The sequence below is a fragment of the Aptenodytes patagonicus genome, chromosome 5, assembly GCF_965638725.1.
Source record: "Aptenodytes patagonicus chromosome 5, bAptPat1.pri.cur, whole genome shotgun sequence".
NCBI lineage: Eukaryota > Metazoa > Chordata > Aves > Sphenisciformes > Spheniscidae > Aptenodytes > Aptenodytes patagonicus.
In genome coordinates this window covers 40,915,019-40,935,337 of record NC_134953.1, presented here as the reverse complement: position 1 = coordinate 40,935,337, position 20,319 = coordinate 40,915,019, and the positions used below count along the sequence as shown (strand labels likewise).

The 20,319-nt window shown below is 38.2% G+C and overlaps 1 protein-coding gene across 15 annotated transcripts in view; it reads right to left on the bottom strand.

The window, feature by feature from the left end:
- PCDH15 (protocadherin related 15) overlaps positions 1-20,319 on the bottom strand; it is an 896,179-nt gene that overhangs the window by 395,797 nt on the left and 480,063 nt on the right. For 2 of the 15 annotated variants that reach the window (XM_076339479.1, XM_076339480.1), the window contains exon 2: positions 13,414-13,533. The exons of the other annotated variants lie outside the window; for them this stretch is intronic. The gene's annotated coding sequence lies outside the window, so the exon portion shown is untranslated. The remainder of the gene's footprint in view (positions 1-13,413; positions 13,534-20,319) is intronic. 15 annotated transcript variants of the gene reach the window in all.

Below are 20,319 nucleotides of genomic sequence, written 5' to 3'. Positions count from 1 at the left end.
TATAAATGCACTATATTAACACTCGATGTAGCATGCTGCTAATTTCCACAGAAAAGAGAGAAGATTGCTAAGTACATGTAGGTTTGCGCAGAGAAATGTCAACTATACTACCAAAAATAGAAAAAAAGCTTTTATAAAATAATTGAGGTAGGGATGGGGAAGGATTTTTGTTTCCTGCTTCCATCACCAGTTGCAACTGTTTGACTTATTTTCTCTATTTTTAAAAAGTAATCCAGCTATGAGATGGCTTAACAGCATTACAGCCTCTTAATCATAGGTGGGTAAAGAAGGTAGCAAATTCATTCCCATCTACAAATCTTTCACTGTATATGCATTTTTTATATATCTATATATATTCAGTTTCCCAACCCTCTGCATGGACTTAACCTATAAAACATTGTTCTCACAGAAGGCTTTGAGTGCTTAATCAAAAGTAGTTTGTAAGTTTGGGCTGCATCACACTGTACACATGAAACTCTTACTTTGCAGATAGTGACTCTAGAAAGATGAGAAGGAAAAGATATCCTAAAACTCCTTGTAACAGTGCCAGAAGACTTCATTTAAAAAGTAACATTAACTGCTTAACATAAAAACATTAAAATAATCTATATTAGTCAGAAGTAGTTAAGTTAGTTCTTCAATAACCCTTGTCTTTACAAAATGCACACAAAGCTTAAATTATACATTAAAGTGCAGGCTATTTTGATGTTTAATAATGAAAATATATTTTGATGTAAAAGTACCAAGTGAAAGATCTGTTTCATTGCTTTTACTGCAAGACAAGTATTGGATGATATCCCAGAAACTTCTCAATTTCTCCCTTGCCAGAGCCGTTCCTCTCCAAAGATCATTCATTGGCCTTACTTAATACAGAGGAACAAATCAGAGTGAAAAACTAAGGAAGATCTTGGTATCACTGCAGCGGAAAGAATACTGGATTTTTGAAATCTCAGTATACTTTGAAAGTTCAGGGTTTTCCCAGCTCCTACCCAAGCTCTCAACCAGCTAAAGGATTCTCAGGGAAGTGAAACACATGAATTGCAAGGAGGAAGAAAAAGCACGCTCAGACACACAACTCTTAGCTTGTGCTGCTGGGAAGCTAAATGAACGTTACTGCCCTCAGGTTAAGGAATTGGGCTTTGGCCAGGAGAGAGCTGCTGTCACGAATGGCAGCAAATAGCAAAAATAGCTAAAAGTGGTAAGGCTGGAAGGCAGCCAGCTCACTGCTCCACCACTGGTGGGGGGGCAGGAGGGACACGTTGCTGCCCAGCTCCAAGAAGGACCTTCAGTCTCCAGCTGCAGCTACTGTCATGCACATACCGAGCCCTCGTCAGGAGCATACAAGTAGTTGTACTATGCAGTACCCTTAAAAAAAGATGACCCAGTTAAAATGGTTCACTCTGAGCACAATTAGAGGAATTGAATTTCTCGGTCTAGATATCTGTTCATCTTTCCCATGATGACCGATTCTTTAAAGATGATCCTACCTTTAAATACCCATGTTAAAGTCAAAACATCCAAACCTACCCAGCTCTATCCTTAACTTTCCCATCCTTGCTTCCTGCTAGACTAGGCAGACACCACCATCGGCATGTGTCTCTCTGATGCCAGGAACTATTCTGTCAAGGGTCCCTTCAAGTGCTCTTTGTAGGAAACCAGTAACTGTCTCAATATCTTAAGGCTTAAAAAGTGACTTGCGTTATGGCAATGGAAATGTCCAAAACTATCTTAAGTGAATTTATTTTACTGAAGACAATTACATATTCTCAAGTAGCATTTATATGCTACAGCTTCTCTTCTCTGAGAGAATTTTTATTTAAATTTTGTAAAATAAATACATCAAACTTGTCAAAGCAAAGTCTACCTTTCTAGAAAAATGACTGTTTCTATCTGCCTGTTAGTCATCACACGTCAAAAGTATTGTTAAACACACCCTGGAGTAATTACAGGTTTTTTATTAGCTCTGTTAAAATAGTTCAATGCAATGACATTTCAGAATTAACATGCATACACATAAATATACACACACGTGCACGCACACACACTTAGCAGGTATTCAGCTACTTCAATGTCAAGTTGAAGACTGTATTATTACGCATTACTGGGCCAGAAGCTTTAAAAATAGTCCTAGCTTTTGAAGTTAGGACAGCTTACAAATAGGAAGGCTGATTAAGCCAAATAACTATCAGAGTTGTTGCACTCCAAGTTACAGACTAAGTAACAGTAAAGAAAGTTTAGAAGGTTTAGAAGTGTCTTCCGTTGTAATTTGTTTCTCTGGAAATATGAATTTTCCACTATAACACTCTAAAGCAGTTTGTTCTGAAACTACCTGTAATTACTATTTGTAACAAACCTTGATAAAGAAACCCACCAAGAAGAGTCCTTGAGAGTTATCTGTAGTCCCATTTCTAATGTTGCTCCTAACAATCATAGAATCATTAAGGTTGGAAAAGACCCCTAAGATCATCGAGTCCAACCGTCAACCCAACACCACCATGTCCACTAAACCATGTCCCTAAGCGCCTCATCTACACATCTTTTAAATACTTCCAGGGATGGGGACTCAACCACTTCCCTGGGCAGCCTGTTCCAATCATGTTCCTAGAAAGATCCCTGTGGAGATAGCACAGGTCAACAGGCTGCATCATGCTTGAAGTTTTGTTCCAATCACAGAGAGTAAAACCAAAGTCCTCCACTGCTGCTGCTTGTGGAGTAACTCCATCCCCTTTCATATTGCTGAGCAGGGCACTCAGCTACACACTCTCCTGCCTGATACATCTATAAGCAGTTGCTGGTAGCAGTGGGACAACAGCATTACAAAGTCCTCCAAAAGCTAATGCACATGTCATTATTGTACAGACAAAGGATTCGGTTCAGCCTGCCTTCCTTCACACCCTTGGTATAATCAGTACCTGCTTCTCCTCATTTCTCAACCAATCTCAGACACCTCTTCTCTCACCAGTGCCCATCCACTATTAACCTCCAATAAACCAGTGACACTCCAAGTATGGCTTTTATCCTCCAGCCACAGCTGACTACAGGAGAGAATCCCTTTTCTAAACTATCCAGAGACCAGACTCCTCATAAATTCAGCTATTTAACAAAGAACTGAGGTTTCCATTCTGGAAAAGTGCAGTAAACAGCAAGTTTCATGTTTATCAGTTCCTTGTTTACTAGGTCACTCAATGCATTATCAGTTACCATATTCTGCTATGCATTTATCAGCACTTAAATCAACAAATTATTTAACCCATGAGCCAAGTACACAAACAGGCTTCAAGACATTAAACAACCTCATATATTCAATTACAGAACTGCCACGTTTAGACCTCTCTTGTACATCACCAGAGTTTTGCTGGGAAGCCTTGTCAGTCTGGACAGCTGGACTTGAGAGTCTGCTAACGGAGTCACATGCAAGATCTCCATTATTTTAACCACATACCCACTATTAATTACCCATCCTATATTTCAAGCCCTGCATAGCATTACTTTTGCCTATGCTCACTAGGCCTACCCTTCAGTTTCCTTCTGCTCTCATCTAGCAGCAATCCAAAACCAAAGGAGTCCTGTCTCATCTTCCTCCACCTCCTTCCCTCTGACAGGTGCTAGTTCTACACATCAAACTTGCTTTTCATCACCACTCCTATACAGCCTCTTCCAAACCTCCAGCTCTGTTCCATGTTCTCTCATATGCCCCTCTACTCTCCAAGCTTTTCCATATCTGACATCATGTCTATCAATCCTCAAGTACTCTTTCATTCCTCCACTCCATGATTTTCCTTCCCAATATTTTTGGGGGATCTTACCTTTAAAAATCCCTCTTATCACTTCTTAATAGACAATAAGAGCATAATTAGATGTGATTACTTGTTTTGATTATACTTTGATTGCTTTCTCAGCTTGTTGGCCATGAGGGAAAGGAGGCATTAAATATTTGCTCATGTTTTCACATATTTATTCTTTCCCTTTTAAAAGTGTTCACAGAAGCTGCAATCACTTCCCTCTCTACATTTGCCCATCTCTAACCATATCGCCTCCTAGACCTCCTCATCACTCCAATTGCCTGTTAGCCCTTTGGCAAGCATGTATATCCATCTCCAGAACCTCTATTTCTCTAGATACCCGTACACCTCAGTACTGTATCATCAAGCCCCAACACTCAGCATTTTACTTTCTAGATTTCCTGGATTTTGCATATTCCTGCTCTCCTTAAACCAAAGAACAGACAGCTCTCTCACACGCCCAGGTTTCTTTGGCTATTCTGAGACACTTAGTCTCCGCATCTTTCAAGCGAATCCTTCTCTTCCAACCTTCAAGAATTTGAAAAGTGCTTATGCGCACTAATGAATAGAGGAATTGATCTTGCATTTATCAGCTTCTTTGTTCAACTGCATCTGTCAGTGATTCACACGTTGCAGAGTTGGGGGGGTATGTGCCAATGTATTGTGATGTTTTGATGTGCACAGGGCCCTCATTCAGGGACAGCTGGCGATAGAGAGCCTAACAAAGCTGCTGTGTGCCTTCAACGGGGAAAGAGGAAAGATTCTTGCACTTCTTTAAGAAACACAGTTTCGTCCATTAAAGAGCACTGCACCTCGCCACAATGTTGTGCAATAGAGACAATAACACACCATAACAAGCAAACTTTGAGGTGGACAGAACAAAACACAGCCATGCTAAATGAGGACCTCACTGCAACATTTAAAATTCCTCCAGCAAATTTCTTTAGTGTAAATGCAGCACATACCTTGGAATAGGTTAAGCAGTTTTGTTAAACATGACATCTAATAGTTTATTTAGATACTTAACTCATAGTTACTGTATTAGTGATTATTTCCAGAAAACAAAGAAGTTCAGCCAAAATGGGTTTACAAATATTTATCTTTAACCAACTATAGAAACATTCAAGTAAAAATAAGATCTTTAAAAGAAAACCAAGAGCACTACATACTACCAAAAGAGCTTTCACAGCTTCTGTTTTAACAACACAGCAATAATGCATCAGTTAGAGTAATGCTTAAAAACAGGGCTATGTTATTCTCAAATTTCAAAAGACGACAAAGTAAATAAGATAGTTTCAATTTCCTGTAACATCTCAAAGGAAAAAACAACCTTTTTGTCTGACAGTCTTTAAACTAACAGTATTCTTACACCCACAAAAGGTCATCTAGCCCCACCATTTTGTCTCTGACTGAGGCCAGCTGTGGCAGAATGGGCAAAAGTAAACACATCCTGAGATGCAGACAGCATTCAGGATGTGGACAGCCCATACACATCAACAGGTGCCTGATAAACTTCTCTCCCTCTCCTACTCGCTCCCAGCATCCTACTCAACATTTTCATTGTTACTGCGCTGACATTTCCATGAATTCCATAAAAATTGGCTTTTACAAGTCATTAAGCTGAGCTGGTAAAGTACAAAAGAGTCTGGAAACAGCCAGCACAGCTTTGACACTCACTGACCTCCACAGAGCATATGAATGAGTCAACAGATACCTACTAGGGTATTATCACAAGTTCAGTTGTGAGATAATAAACCAAGCTTTAGAAACTAGGGGTGAAGATACCCCTTTTACCCAGAGTAATATAACTTGACCCAAGGTTCAGCAGCAGTGGCCCCAATATAAAAACTTGTTAACCCTCACAAACAGACAACAACATGCGAGCAGACTAGTAGCCAAGTGATATACATGAATATATCGTGAATATACATGTGTATACACAAGTTCATGATGGACAGCTAGGCAATGGCTTGCCTTATTTGAGGAAGAGTGAGTAATACCAATCCACCTTGGAAACTGCTCTGACTACAACACTTAAAGAAGTAATTTTACTACCTAGGAATCTGACAACAGCGAACCTGAAATACGCCAGTGCAACTGTTATCATTTTCAAACAGCAGACAGCTCAGAATTGGTAACACACAAAGCACAGAGTCCTACTCACTGCTGAAGTCAGATAATAATAAGGAAAGGGGAATGGACTCAAGAATCGTGATTTTTGGTAGAGGCAAGACAGTGGGATTCTGAACGTGGTCCTGAGGCAGTTACTTTGAAGCAAGAGGAAGACGCATTCATATAGTTTGCATCAAAAAGATGACCTGCACAGGAATTACAGCTAGATAGTGCCAAATGAAGTGATATGCCCACTCCTGGTGCCTTGTTCCTCTGTGCACAGAATCCTGAGGCTGTCAGGATGATAAGGTACAAAAAAGGCCCCAGCAGCAAGAACGTAAAAACAGGATTACAGAAAACATTCATTCTAAAGATAAAATTAGAGAACAGTCTTCATTTAGTATCAGAAGAGAGATACCTTTCAATGCAGGCAGATAATTTGATGGGATCGGCCACACTCCTGAGATTGAGGGATACTTTCATGCTCCTCCCTCAGTTTTTTTTGGGTTTGTTTTTTTTGTTTGTTTGTTTTTGTTTTTTTAAAGTATGGTCTTGTATCAAAGTGTGTGAAGAGCAACGTGGCTCTGGAATGCTTTAGAAAGGAAATTAGCCATAGTGTATGAGATTAGCTGTCCAAGATGAAATGCTGAACCGTAGGAAACAAAATTTTATTCAGACAAATTTAGTTGTAAATACAATAGAATACTAAGAGGTAACAGACCACATGAGCTAGCCCACATGGTTTACTACTGTTGGATGAAGGAAGTGTAGGTGTCAGTAATGGAGTCAGTGGAGTAGCGTGGAATAAAGAAGTGCCAACTGTGAAAGTCTGCCGACTCCACAGAGTTCAGCTACGGTTATTAACAACTGCAGAGGATTGTGAGCAACTCTGTGAGGATTTAAATGCATTTAGTACCTGAGCAATAGCTTGGGAAATGAATTTCCATTTGGATAAAAATGCACATTGGGACAAATAAGATATTCATGTATGCAAATAGGGATTCTGAATTTGTCAGCTTTTTAGCTATTTTCCCCTCAGAGGAGGCAGTATAGATAGCTGCTGTAGTGTAATGGGTACTGAGCTAAAGTAAACAAAATGCTTGGGAACATTAGAAGAGATAGAAATAGGAGCTAAATTATAATGACATTATAAAGGACAACAGAAAACCCCTAGAGCATTAAAGACTGTTTTTGCTGCTGTAATTTCAGAAAGAGACACCAGAGAAGGAAAAGGTCTCAGGAAGGACAGCTCAACTGTCTTTGAGACACTGTGGGACCTAACCCTTCCTTCTCAAAAGGAACAAGAAACCCAAAAAAACAACCCCCACCTCTGAGAAAGAAGCCCACTTACCACCAGAAAGAGACATTACAGGTATCGACTGAAATCTCGGTTACCAAAACTGCTGTAGTAACAAATTTTTCACTCGACACTAATATTTCTATACTACAGGAATACAGACAAATAAAAGCAAGAAGAAATACAAAGAAATCTTTTTCACATGAACTAAACATTTGAGCTTGTTCAGGAAGTCATCAGGACAGGGAGAGCAACTGATTCTATTCCCAGTTACCTTTCCAAACAATAATATTTTTAACTAGGCAGGTTGAGGTAAGGATATTCTATGCTTCAGGGCTTTTGCAAACTGCCTGCAGGAGTCAAGGGAGAATACCCACGTAGTGCTATACAGCTCACCTCAGGCCGTGGTTCAGGGGCGCTTTTACTTTTTCCAAAACATGCAATCACAGTCAGAGGAATATACGCTGAATGTAACAGATTAATGGCTTAATTCAGTTGCCAATTCATATGTTTGAACTTGTTTTGTTTTCCCAGCAGTGTTTTATAAATTTAATATAGCATATAAACCCATAAATGAAGTGTGAGTTTCTCACATATTTCTACATTTGTTCCAAGCTAAAGAAACTGCTTGGAATAAGGAATTTTCTTCACCTTACCTCTTTTGCTTTACTTGCATCACTTTGGTCCTCAGCACACAAAAAAGGAGAGAGAAGGTACCATACCTAAGCATAAGGCAGCCAGCTTTTTGGGAAACTTAAATCCAGCTGTTTCAACAGTATGCTAATTCAGACCAGCTGTAGTTGGTAACTTGACTCCAAGTGAAAACACATCCCAAAGAGGCTTTCTGATACTACTTTCTTCCTCACACAGTATTTCAAAGTAACGTGATCTCAAGACAGTTTTTATTCTACAAAACAAATATTTAATGAAATCACACAATCTGACCAATCTCTTCTGTTTCCATTAAAAAAAAAATACCATTTTCATATTTGAATCTCTTACTGTAGTGTGATGCTGCAAAGCTGGAGGAGAAATGGGTTTCCAGCCTAAGAAAGACGTTAAAATCCACTAACTGAAATACAGCATAGCAAGTCAAAAGAAATAATCCACACTTTCACTTAGTTTTCAACAAGCAAAGGCAACACTGTGAGCAACAAAACTATTTTCTTTTTTGAAATGCATAATTGAATTTAAAGCTGTTTCCTGTTGGCAAGTTATATATGTTTTTTGCAGTCCACACTGACAACAGAAATCCAGTGTCTTGAGATGCTGAAATCAGGGTTCTGTCATGTTCCTGCAGAGAGCTTCACCTACTGAAGCCCCTAAACTTGCACAATTCCATTATCACACAATAATGAGAAATTATAAAGACAGAAGGTCCCAGGTAGCAGTACTGCCTTGTAGGCACAAACTGTCCTACCACACTGATGTATACCTGCTCCCCAGGCAGCATTTCTGACTTTGTGTAGTATGTGGCTCCAACTCTACAGAGACCACTCTGTCATTTTCTCCCCAAAACAAGTATTGCAGTAAGATGATGACATTTTTGTCTGCTCTCCTTCCCCAGAGTAGATTTCCTATTTTTGCTACTGTATGGTGTTTTTTCCAAAGAGGATTCCCCAGCAGTGCCGAGCAGCAGGTCTCTCTTAATGGTAGACTTCTGAAGGCCAGAGCATCGCTATTTGCCTCAAGAGCAGAGCGTGCCTGGAAGGAGGACTATGACCCACTGCAAATTCTCTTCTAGCCTCCACTGCCAAGCCTAACCACATCCACCAAAGCAGGCCTCACAATATTTTAATAGCAATGCTTCTGAAGTTGGAACTGTTTAGACTATTTTTTTCTCCAATATATATATCTCATTTCAAGACCAACTCCAAGTCAACAAGTGCTAGAGTGCCATTTATAGAACACAGTCCAGCACTTCTCCCCGACACACAATTTAAAGATAGACTTGAAAGTAATCGTGAAGGCCTTTTCTTGGCTAGCAGGTAGCTACACAGATTAGCCACATCATCAGTTCCCCAAGACACAGACTGCCTTCCCATCAGACGGAGATTTTTGCTTTAGTGCCAGGGCTCATTTGATTGGGAAGCTCTGTTTTGTTCTGAACACAGATATATTACGGCAGTGACATGAACTTTTTCTTGGAGCTAGCTCCTAATTTGCACAACAACTGTGATGTGAGGTATTTCTCCCCAAGAGAGAAAATTGGAAAAATCTCCTTCAAGACAAAATGTCATTATAACAATAAGGAGTTCTGTCTTAGAGGCAAGCCATCAAAATCAAGGCAAAAATCTATATGGATTTAGTACCAACAGAGACCTTTGAGAAATTATACAAAATAGGATCCATGACAGAAGCACTGAAACTTGTCCTGAGGATACACTCAACCTTAGGTGACACAAGTAAGTAGAGGACATCACAGTAATTACATGAATGGTGCTGTACAGCCTTACCCCATTTTTGAAGTTTAAATTATCAGTGCTCTCTCATAAATTGCATCTTGAAGGCATTAGATGGTTTTAAACTTGCCGAGATTTTTTTTTTTTAAAGAAACAGTTTCAATAATGCAATTGGATTGATGGTGTTAAATAACTATGCCACTATATGCCAGGACTTCATTTTTTGCCATGTCTTTTTGAAAGGCAGAGGGGAAAAGAAAGAAATCAAAATAACGAGAGCAAAAATGCTTTGAACTTAACACTGAAAAAAGGTCATGAAGACCCAGCTTTGGCTAAACCTCTTCACAGGCCACTTATATGGGGAACCTACTCAGATTGGAAGGCAGCAATTCTTCAAAATACCCACCTATAAGCAGACTCAGCCTAGAACAACTTACATATACAGTTAACTTAGGTAGCTATAAATCACTTTAGAGCTGGAAATCTCAATCATGACTCTAAAACATATTATCCTTTTATTGACATTAATCTCTTGAGACATCTTTATAGAGAGCCTTCTACACTCTTGCAGTTTTCAAGTGTTTTCAAAGTTCTGTTGAATTTCTCCTCAAATATTTTATGCATGCACCATTTACCCAATGCTTTAATCATCTTTTATACCTTTCTCAGAACAAATGCAGAGAGGCAAAAATGCAAATATACATATTTTTAGGTATCACTTAGTATGCAATCATAAATACTATGTACATCTGAAAACACATGTGATGCAGGCAGATTGCAAAATCTGGTTCAGCAGATGTCCCATCAGGAAAACCTCAGGGGACTGAAAAGTTATGCAAGTGTGTGTTGCTTTACTGTGCTATAGTCCTCTTGCAGGATCTTTTAGAAGTAAAATCCTATCATTTCTGTTTTGTGCCCGTCAACATAAATCTCTCTTTTAAACAAACTCTCACAGGGAAAAGTCTTTCCTCAACTGAAAGACAATCTAGCATTGCAATTTTTACTACATTTGAATATTAAGTGAACTATTACTCACAAGATATCCTAGTCTTCTACTATTATGTATAGGTGTTGTTAGAGTAATAGCCATTCCAAACCACTCAGTTTTATAATGGAAAGACATAGGAAATTCATCTATGCAACACAGCTGCTCTTTGGAACTGTGCTGTACTTTCAGTGTCATTATAATTGCTTAGAAAAATAATTTGTGATTGAACTGATTTTTAAAATATACATTTAAAATTTATCTTTTTCATCCCCAAACATAAGTATTCCTCAAAGTCTGCTGAAGAACAGACTTTTCAGTATGAAAAATACTGGCAAAAAATATTAACCACTATTTGAATAAAAGGGTTTCAGAAGTACTCTGTTCATCAGATGTTACCAGCTTTGGTTCAAAATGGAAGCTTAATGAGATACATAATTTTCAAATTCATTAGGAACACAAAATGACCCAACAGTGGACTACTTTATTTCTTAATGACTGCTCTATATTTTTCCTTTTAGCTCAAATTAATAATTATACTTCTAAATTCTTTAAAGGGGGAAGGAGGGAATCGGTGCTCAAAGAGTAAGCATTGTATTTTGGGGGAGATACCTTGCATTCTTTACAGGGAAACCAGGCTTTCAATCACTTCAAATTCAGAATTGAGCTCAGGTAAGGAACTAGCAGCATCATTCTACAAGAATAATATTTACAGGGCACAAAATTCAGAGAATTAACCTGCTTAAGATAGCCGAAGGATTTCAAGAGCACAGAAATTTCCCAACACTATTTGCCGAACTCATCACATCTTACCTCCTTTATTTGTCACCAAAAACCCAAATCCTGGTCTCATCTGTTTCAACTGTAATAAATTAATATTCATGTCTCCCCTTCCTTTCTGATCCCTCAAGCTGAATTTCATAGAAATGGGTCTTTATTAAAAGATTATTTTTCCTCTTTGAGGATCACTAACACAGAAGGTCTCTGATACCAATCCAATTACCAAAAGTTATGGAGCCCTGCGCCACTGTACTAACCAGATGGGTCCAAGTGAGGTCACTCTATTGTTAGGAAAAAGAGAAACCAGAGCAGAGAAAACCATTTTTAAGGTAAAGGAAATAGCAGCTCGGACAAGTTCAGGAAGCTGGGCTTGTCACTGGAGCGTATTTGCAAGAGATTAAAGGGGATGAGCTACACTCCAACCAAATGATTGGTTGACAGCATATTTAGGATATAAACAGAAAAGGTCTTCTCTAAATACATCACATCTTTAATGCTTTGGAAGGCATTGTTTGCAGGCTCTGCCACACAATAAATTGATTTAGCAAAATGTCAAGTTGGAGGGAGGAGGCAAGAAACAGGAGTTGAAGTCCTCCCAGAAGAATATAAACTATAAAACTGTACTGAAAAAGGCTGCTGAAGGATTTACTGATCTGCTGGAGTATTTAATGAAATTATTCTCCTGAGCATAGTCTTTATGAGCTGGATCATTACTATCTCTCCCCCAGTAACTCGCTCTCTTCTCATTATGCAAAAAAACTTCACATAAATACCTTCATACTCACCATTTCAATCACTTCTGAACTGGAAGACTGCTGTTTAAAAATCATCTTATGCTTCCACTTACCTGGCATAACCCGGTTTAAAATCTCCAAAATCCAAATCTGAGCATCACAAAACACAAACAGCGAGTCATTTTGTTTTGTGGCAGGACATCAAGTCCCCTCTTACACAAGAAAGTTTTGTGTAATCTTTAAAGTTAATTAAATGTCCAATCTGACCATAACTTTTGTATTATATACTAAATTCAGTTCACCATTAACAAACATAACCGTAACAAACAGCTGAACTGTAAAACACACAATAAAAAGGTGGGATCTCTGAAAAACAATTCAAACTGAATTCTTACTTCAGAGGAGGTAAGGAAAAAACATATTTTATCATCAAGTGGCTACTACAAATTTTATTCTACAGGTAAGAGCCTCTTACATTTAAAAAAAGTTTATCATAAAGCAAAATTGTTGGATTTACTTTTGAAAATTGTTGACTTTACCTATGTTTGAATTGTCATTTCAACATACCCCAAAACACGATCACTGCAGATATTTATCTTGCCTATCTGCAAGTTCACCAAGGTCAGAAGAGACTGAAATAAGCAGTTAGCAGGGGTCAGGCTTGACTGAAAACTCCTGAGCTTTACCATTTACCACCAAGTGCACGCTGCTGATGAACTCTCAAAAGACACATTCATAAGGTTTTTTTCCAAAGTTTCTTTGGAACACAGCAGGTATCTCATAACTCATATGCAACACATACCCAAAATCCAGGAGGAAGGAAAGAGGCAGTGTCTATCTGGAACAGCAAATCATACACGGCAGCTTTCTGCATTGCTGAAGTGGTACACTTCTCACGTCTGACCTACTGGGTACAGCCTCAGGTGGGGCACCTCCTTACAGCACACCATTTCACCATGTGCCTTTAAGTCTCCATGGCCCTTCTGAAAATAGGATTTTTAAGTAAAAAGAAATTTATTCTCTAAAGTGCTCCTTTGATACAAGCTGAATAGAAGCCACCAGTGTGGCCACGTAGACGGACACCGTATTTCAATGTCTACAGATACTCTCACCCAGCATCTGACGTCCACCACTGCATTACACTTGTCAAATATCCAGCGAAAGATACTGTCCCTGTTTCTTCCCTGATTTTTGGCCATAACTGTCTCTCAGTACCATTAATGCAGTATGGGCAAGGAAATGGCAAGCTGCAAGTGAACGCATGGAAGATTCATCAACTATGCCAAGGATGCAGAGGCTGCATGAACTTCTGCTAGCTCACCTGTCAGCAGGAACGGAACCAGCACTGAGTCAACAGGGGCTTCAGGGACACGTTAAAAAAAGGCTCAAGTAAAAGAAGTCGTAAGACATGATTGTAATGAGTATCCTTCCCCTGCTTCCACTGAAAAAGGCAACACAAAAAGAACATTTATTTAATACAGCAAATCCTCTTAGTGTGAGTATGGAACTACTAGAAATGGTTCAGGGATTACAAACAGAAGAGGCAACGGATTCATAAGATCATACATGGGAAAAAAGCTAGGCTTATCCAGTATTTGACAAAATGCAGACTGCACTGAAGAAAACATATTGTTCCTGTTTTAAAATTGTCTTGCTGTTATCATCTTTCCTCTTCCTGCTTTATTCTTTTCCCAGTTAAATGATCTCAAAAGAAGTGGATGCTACTCACACTTTTACTCTTCTAATGCATATAAAATACAATAAAAAATATTCAAGGGCATGAGGAGCACTTCAGCATACATTACGTGTCGAATGCCACAATTAAAAACACCTGAAAAACCAATTCTTCAGTACAAGACCAAGAAACACAACAGATTTAAACAGTTCAATATTACCTACTGCAAAAATCTGTGAAATTGTTTTGTGATTGAGTACACCTTTACAGTATCTTGCCAATGTGAACACTTTGTATTGCTGGAAATAAGACACCTGGTTTAGTTTACAGTAGAAAATGGCTACATCTTAAAAGGCATTACAAGTGGAGACACTAGAACATAAATTAGTTTTGTGCAAACACAGAAAAGATACATGCCAATGCACTGATATAAGCAATTCTGGCCTTAAGTATAAGGGAATTAAGTTTGAAGGCAATAGTCCTCCTTGAGTAAAGGTTTCAAAACATAACGTTACCACTAAGGGAGCTGACAAGTACATAAATACAACCTGAGAATCCTGAATTTTGGAGGAGAGGACAGGTGACGTCCATGGAAAAAAACATACTATTTCAGCTACAGTAAGGAATTTATTTTACTCGTAGTCTTCATGTTATCATTCTGTTAATATTAAAATGTCTTAATGTATAAAAATTATGAACTCTGCATATCAGCTTTCTTAGGGAATCTCACAAGGCAGAGACTTGGATCAAAGAAATTTCACCTGGGGAGAAGTGATGGGCCTACAGTAACCTTCTCAAGAATCTGGGAACCTCAAGATCCTTCAGGCTGACAGCCAGAGGAATACTTACTGACAAGGATGCTCTGGCTCAGCTATGGCTCCATGCCTTCCTGCAGGGTAACTACCCACAGGGGGGAACTGGCATTTGTACATGGGACACAGAACTGACACACTGATTACTTGTGACCTGCAAAAGTAGTATGGCACTTTCCATTTTAAAAAAAAAAAAAAAAAATCAGTCTGTCCAATTCAGCACCACATTTCAACTCACCGCTGCCTTCTTCAAGAACAGCGATCTGTGTTGGTAAAACTGATTATGTGTCAGTAGCAACAAGAAAAGGTCTTGACACTTAATTCAGTAGTTTAGGGAAAGTATTTTTTTTTGTTTTAAGAACAAAATCCTTCATTGTATTCACAACATACAGGCACAGTATTGCTACAGAAGAGTAGATGAAGGAAGGATATCCATTTGTGACATTTCAAAAATTGCTAGCCTTCAAAACAAATTTAACAAGTTCCTGTAGATTTCTTAACTTTTTTGAAGTATTTTCTTTGTAGAAGAATCAGATAAGCCCTGATAGAGCGTAAATACTTTGCGCATATGATTAAGAAGCACCTTGCAGTTCACTGCATATCTGTATTCAAAATGTGGGAGAGTAAACCCAGGTGTTTTGAGGTCTCTCTGCATTGATGTATTTGTCCTTATAGATAGCAGTTCCCTAAGTTAAATCCATGGTCTTAGAGTTGAACAGCATTAGTAGATAAAAGTTTACCAATGTTAATCTTTCAGAAAATAAAATCAGAACCAAATCCACCCTGCACCTTTCCCTTCTGTGTTCTTCTTCCTCCCCTCAAATACACTTAGGGGGGGAAATACTAAACACAGGGCAGTCAAACAGAACACAGGAACAGAGGTAAACAACTATCACTTAATTTTTAGAGTAGCTAACACACACCAGTATCAATCCTACAATAGGATAAGCATCAGTACCCTTTTTCTTACATTCATAAGAGAACAAGTTTTCATACTGGCTATGTAAACATTAACAACAAAAAAAAACAGCCTTTGAAGAATTAAAGTATCTATCAAATTTTTTTTCACTCTTATGAAGACAAAGGATTATCAGTCTAGACAAACCTATGGCTTATCAGGCATAGCTGCTTTATCTCCAAAGAAAAAGATCAACAGGAAGATCATTAGGACGACAAAATAAAGTAAAAAAATAAATCACAGGAAAAACCCATAGCAACTACTTTCATGTGGTGATGCCTCAGTGCTTGTATTGGAAGAGATGGGAACAATCTACCCTTGCTCCCCTTTCCCTTCAGTCATGATTATACACCTCCATCACATCCTTGTTCTGTCATTCCTCCTCCAGGCAGACAGTCCTAGCCTACTTAGTTATTCTTCACAAAGAAATTATTTATATGTCTGAAATTAGATCTCTGCTGAATTTGGCCTGGATATCATGAAATCTTAACAACAGGAAAAAAAAATGGGGAACTAATTCCAAGGGAAAATGAACGAAATGTTTTTCTACCTCCTATTTTTCAGTGGAGAAACTGAAAGTCTTTCTATAAAACCCAAACATTCAGGAAAAAGAGAAACTGTCAACATATCACCACCACTGCTTAAGGACAGGGGAAAAAGGCACATCCCAGCCGTCACGTGAACTATGGGGCACCACAGCCATAGGTCAGAACCAGGACTAGACTCATACCTTCCACCTCTGAACACTGTGCCTCCAAAGAGAATTAAAAAAACAAACCAAAAAAACAAAACCACAATTTCCATGAGTTGTTTGCTATTAGTTGAACATTCACAGTTTAGTTATATCAGCTGTATACTCTTTGCTGCTACACTGATGTGTCAAATGGTAATCAGGAAAGAAGCAATGCATCACATCTTAAAAATCTCCACTCAGCTATGGAAAAAGCACCAATATTTTTTGCTAGTTGTAGCTTTTCTGTGATCATACAAATGTGAGTTCAACTCAGGTCAGGAGTCAGTTTTTACATTGTCATCTGCTCCATGACCCGGCCCTGTTTAAACATCAGCTCATTTCTCTTGCCTTACACCCCTTCATCTCTTCCATCAACTCACCTCTCTAACCTTTCCCTGATAAATCATTCTCAATTTACTCTAATCTTCAAGTAGCATAGACAATACCCTAGCTTTCAGAGACAGAGATGGGACAAGATACTCATCTTTTCCCTACCCACCAGGAGAGGTCATTAATAGCAACGGAAATGCAAAGGAAAAAACAACTACAATGTATTACGTCTATGTCTAATAGTTTCAAATAGCTGTCGAGCTAAATCTCTGTATCAGGCTTATATATCACTGGAACGCAATGATAGTATAAGTTTTTGTATAGAAAGAAGACTTGTATGTCACCTTATAACAGTGAAAGACCCATTAGGATATTCCTCAATGGACACCAATCATTTGCCTCTCTACAGAGGAATTGTTTTAACACCCATGCTCCCAAACAAGAGCAGGAATCCCTTGATACCCTGCTTACAGGAAGCACAAGTCAGGGTTGCAGGCCAATGCAATCAAGACTGCCTTTCGTAGAACAAACACTAAAAAAAACAGGCAGAGAGCATAAAAAAGGAGAAAAAAATACTGTGTCAGATTTGTACATGGATCTGCAGAAGCAGCTGCTGATTATAACTTATTCGTATGCCAACCTGAAGGCAGGCAATTAAGACACCTTCAGAACCATGCTGAAGTTAAGCTGTTGCCACCACCATTACTCCTCAGGTCTGATTTCTGAAAAAAACTTGCCCTTAGGGAACAATATACAAAAATAGAGTGACGATGCTCTTTTACCATATCCCTCCTCCTCTTCAAAAATAATTTGCTTTAACAAGAGATGATGAATGCAAAAGCCATGCAGAAGGTTAGGTGAGAGTGCAATACTCTTGGGAGGCAAATAAATGTATTTATATATACTGGTGAAGAAAAAAGGTACTTTTAAAATCAACATTTAATAAAGCACAACTGCATTTCATAGAGCAAATCCAAAGTTCTGCTGCACAGACATATGGCACATAATAAAATGGAAATTGGTCAGAGCTGCTGAAATACCATAGCATAAATGAAATTATTTTTCTAACGGAATAGTTTACTGGGAACATTTCCTGCCTCTGTACACCAATTACTGCTTAATTACTGTCAGGCCGCCACACTTCCCAAAGTAACACCAGAAGGTAATTTATAACACCGGTAAATGAAACGTCTGTTACGTCAGTAACAAGAAGCATAACTGTTTGTTAGAAACTTGTTTTTAATTCAATAGACAACAGCCAGGAAAAAAGTGTGATTGATACTGTTAGTTACTAAATTAATCATCTAGCATAATCTAATAATATTTAGTAACAGAAAGATTATTTAATTCTTATGGGTGAGCGAAGTACTGGAAGAAAGATTCTTCTCCTTGATTACAGAGCTCTAGAAGGGCAATGTATTATGGCATTAGTAGCTGCTTCATTATCTATTTGCTGCTGGGCAGATAAACAGTCAACTGGCAGAGGCAGAGATCTGCTAGCTTTAACAGCACAGGCCTCCCAAGTATTTTTGGGGGCACCATTTCACTGCAATCACACAAACACAGAGAAGAAACAGAATGAGTATTTCTACAAGCCAGTGGTTTCCAATGGTTTGAATCCCCCCTCCCTGACAGTCTGAAGTCCCCTGGATAAATCAGGTTTCCCATAAATTTCTGCCTCAGAATAATTTTGCAATACAGAAGTAGCTTATTCCCTAGGGACAACGAAAGCTAGCAAAACTTCAGAATTCCAGCATTTATGTGAGCAAACTCACTTTCAAAAAACCCACAGTATTTGGAATACTTGAGTCATCAATACTTGATCATTGATCCTCAAATGCTTTTCAGAACTTTTTCTCTGGTTCTGCTACTCTCTTCCACCTCACAGTAGGATACACCCCATTTCCTATCTAAAGTGAAAGAAAATTAAAATTTGCTGAAAGCTAGAGCAGAACCAGAGAAAAACTCCTCATCCATTTCTACTCAGAGCTGCCTACTGCAAAGCCCCAGGCTTCAAGGACAGTTTAGCATTTAAGGAAAAACGTCTTAATTTTGTTCCTCAGACAATTTTAAGGACGTGATAAATCTGGAGAACAGCTTGCCAACTACGTATTCTAAGAAGGAAGAAAATCATGGCATAAGAGGAACAAACTTCAGTAAACAGATTAATTATCTTCAAATTAGGGATTCTGAAACAAGAGCCACAAGGGACAGGGTCCTTCTCCCTACAGACTGTATCATTGCAAACTGGGTTCTATGATCCATAAAGTCCATCATTGTAAAAGCAACCTGACATGAAGCTCTAGATCCATTAGTATTTTACCCAAAATCTTTAATGAGATGGAGTAAGTCCCAAAATAAATAATAATAATAAAGCACAAGTCTGCAACTGTCAGTAAAATTTATTCAGTGTAGTTCTGGCCGTATATGTGCTACCTTTTTTAATATATTTTTTTAATATATATATATTTATATACATACACACAAGTCCCCAGCAAAATTTGCATCATCAGCATATGCAGTAGAATCCCTCAATGCTCATTTTTAAGATCACTCAGCATCTTGAAAACTGTTTAATAGTCTCTCTTGATGGTCTGATCTATGAGATTTGAAATTTTAAAATTAGGACATCCAAACTCAGAACATAATGGATAATAGCCAAGAACAACTTTGAACAGGACATTTGATCTAGGCAGTAAGAAAGACAATGAAGTATTATAGCAATTTGGGAATTCTGATTCTCTAAAAGCAAGTACAAGCATTTCCAAAAAAGTTTTCTCTGTATAATTTTACTGGTGAAGTCATAAGAATTCCTTCAAATTCTTCATTCAGGATGCTTTTTCCTCTTTAAAATAACTTTCATGGTAGTGTAAAACAGAAGATATTTATCATAACCAGTGTCTCTTGTAATTGAAATTGATCAGTACCTAAACTTCACTATTTAATTCTCACTGTTCATGTACAAGAGTGTTCAGTTGAAAGAGTTTAAGCCTTGCAGTTTCATCTGATCATACGGGAAGGCACTGAAGTATCACAAGTGGAAGGTGTTATAGGCAATTTAGCTTTTAATTAATCTAAACTTGGAACTAAAATTATGATATGCAACTTAATTTTATGTTTTAATCAGTCTCTTAATATAGCATTTTAATCTCCAGAGGCATGCACTCACATTTGGAAGGGTGCAATATAAGGCTCATCTAAGCTCTCCACACCACTTGAAAACAGGCCCTGAATTTTAATTAACCCAAGAACAACAGGTCAAACTAAGCTCTGCACTAGTGAGAATTGAGGGAAAATCCCAAAACTTTGCCTCACTTAAAACAAAGAAACTTAATTTTCCCAAAAACCACATGAAACAACATTAGAAATTAAAACCTTCATCACAGACAGCACTTATCAATGCTAAGAAAAAAAAAAAAAAAAGAAAGAAAAGAAAATAAGCGTTACAAACATTGCAACCTGCTTGGAAAACCATTTTCAGTGGGAAGCTCCACGTCAGATGTTCCATGGGGGAACACGCCATGAGGAACCATTCTACCATAGGTCAGTGTGCAATCTAAACAGAAAAATTAGCTGAAAACCTGCACAGAACTAGACGGTATAAATAGGGAAAATTGGAAAGTGTAATACTCTGGTTTTGCTATTGGGCTACATTTGTTACCTGACCTTCTCAAATGAGATGTCTGCCACTGAGATTTCTTTTAACTGATCACATTCGC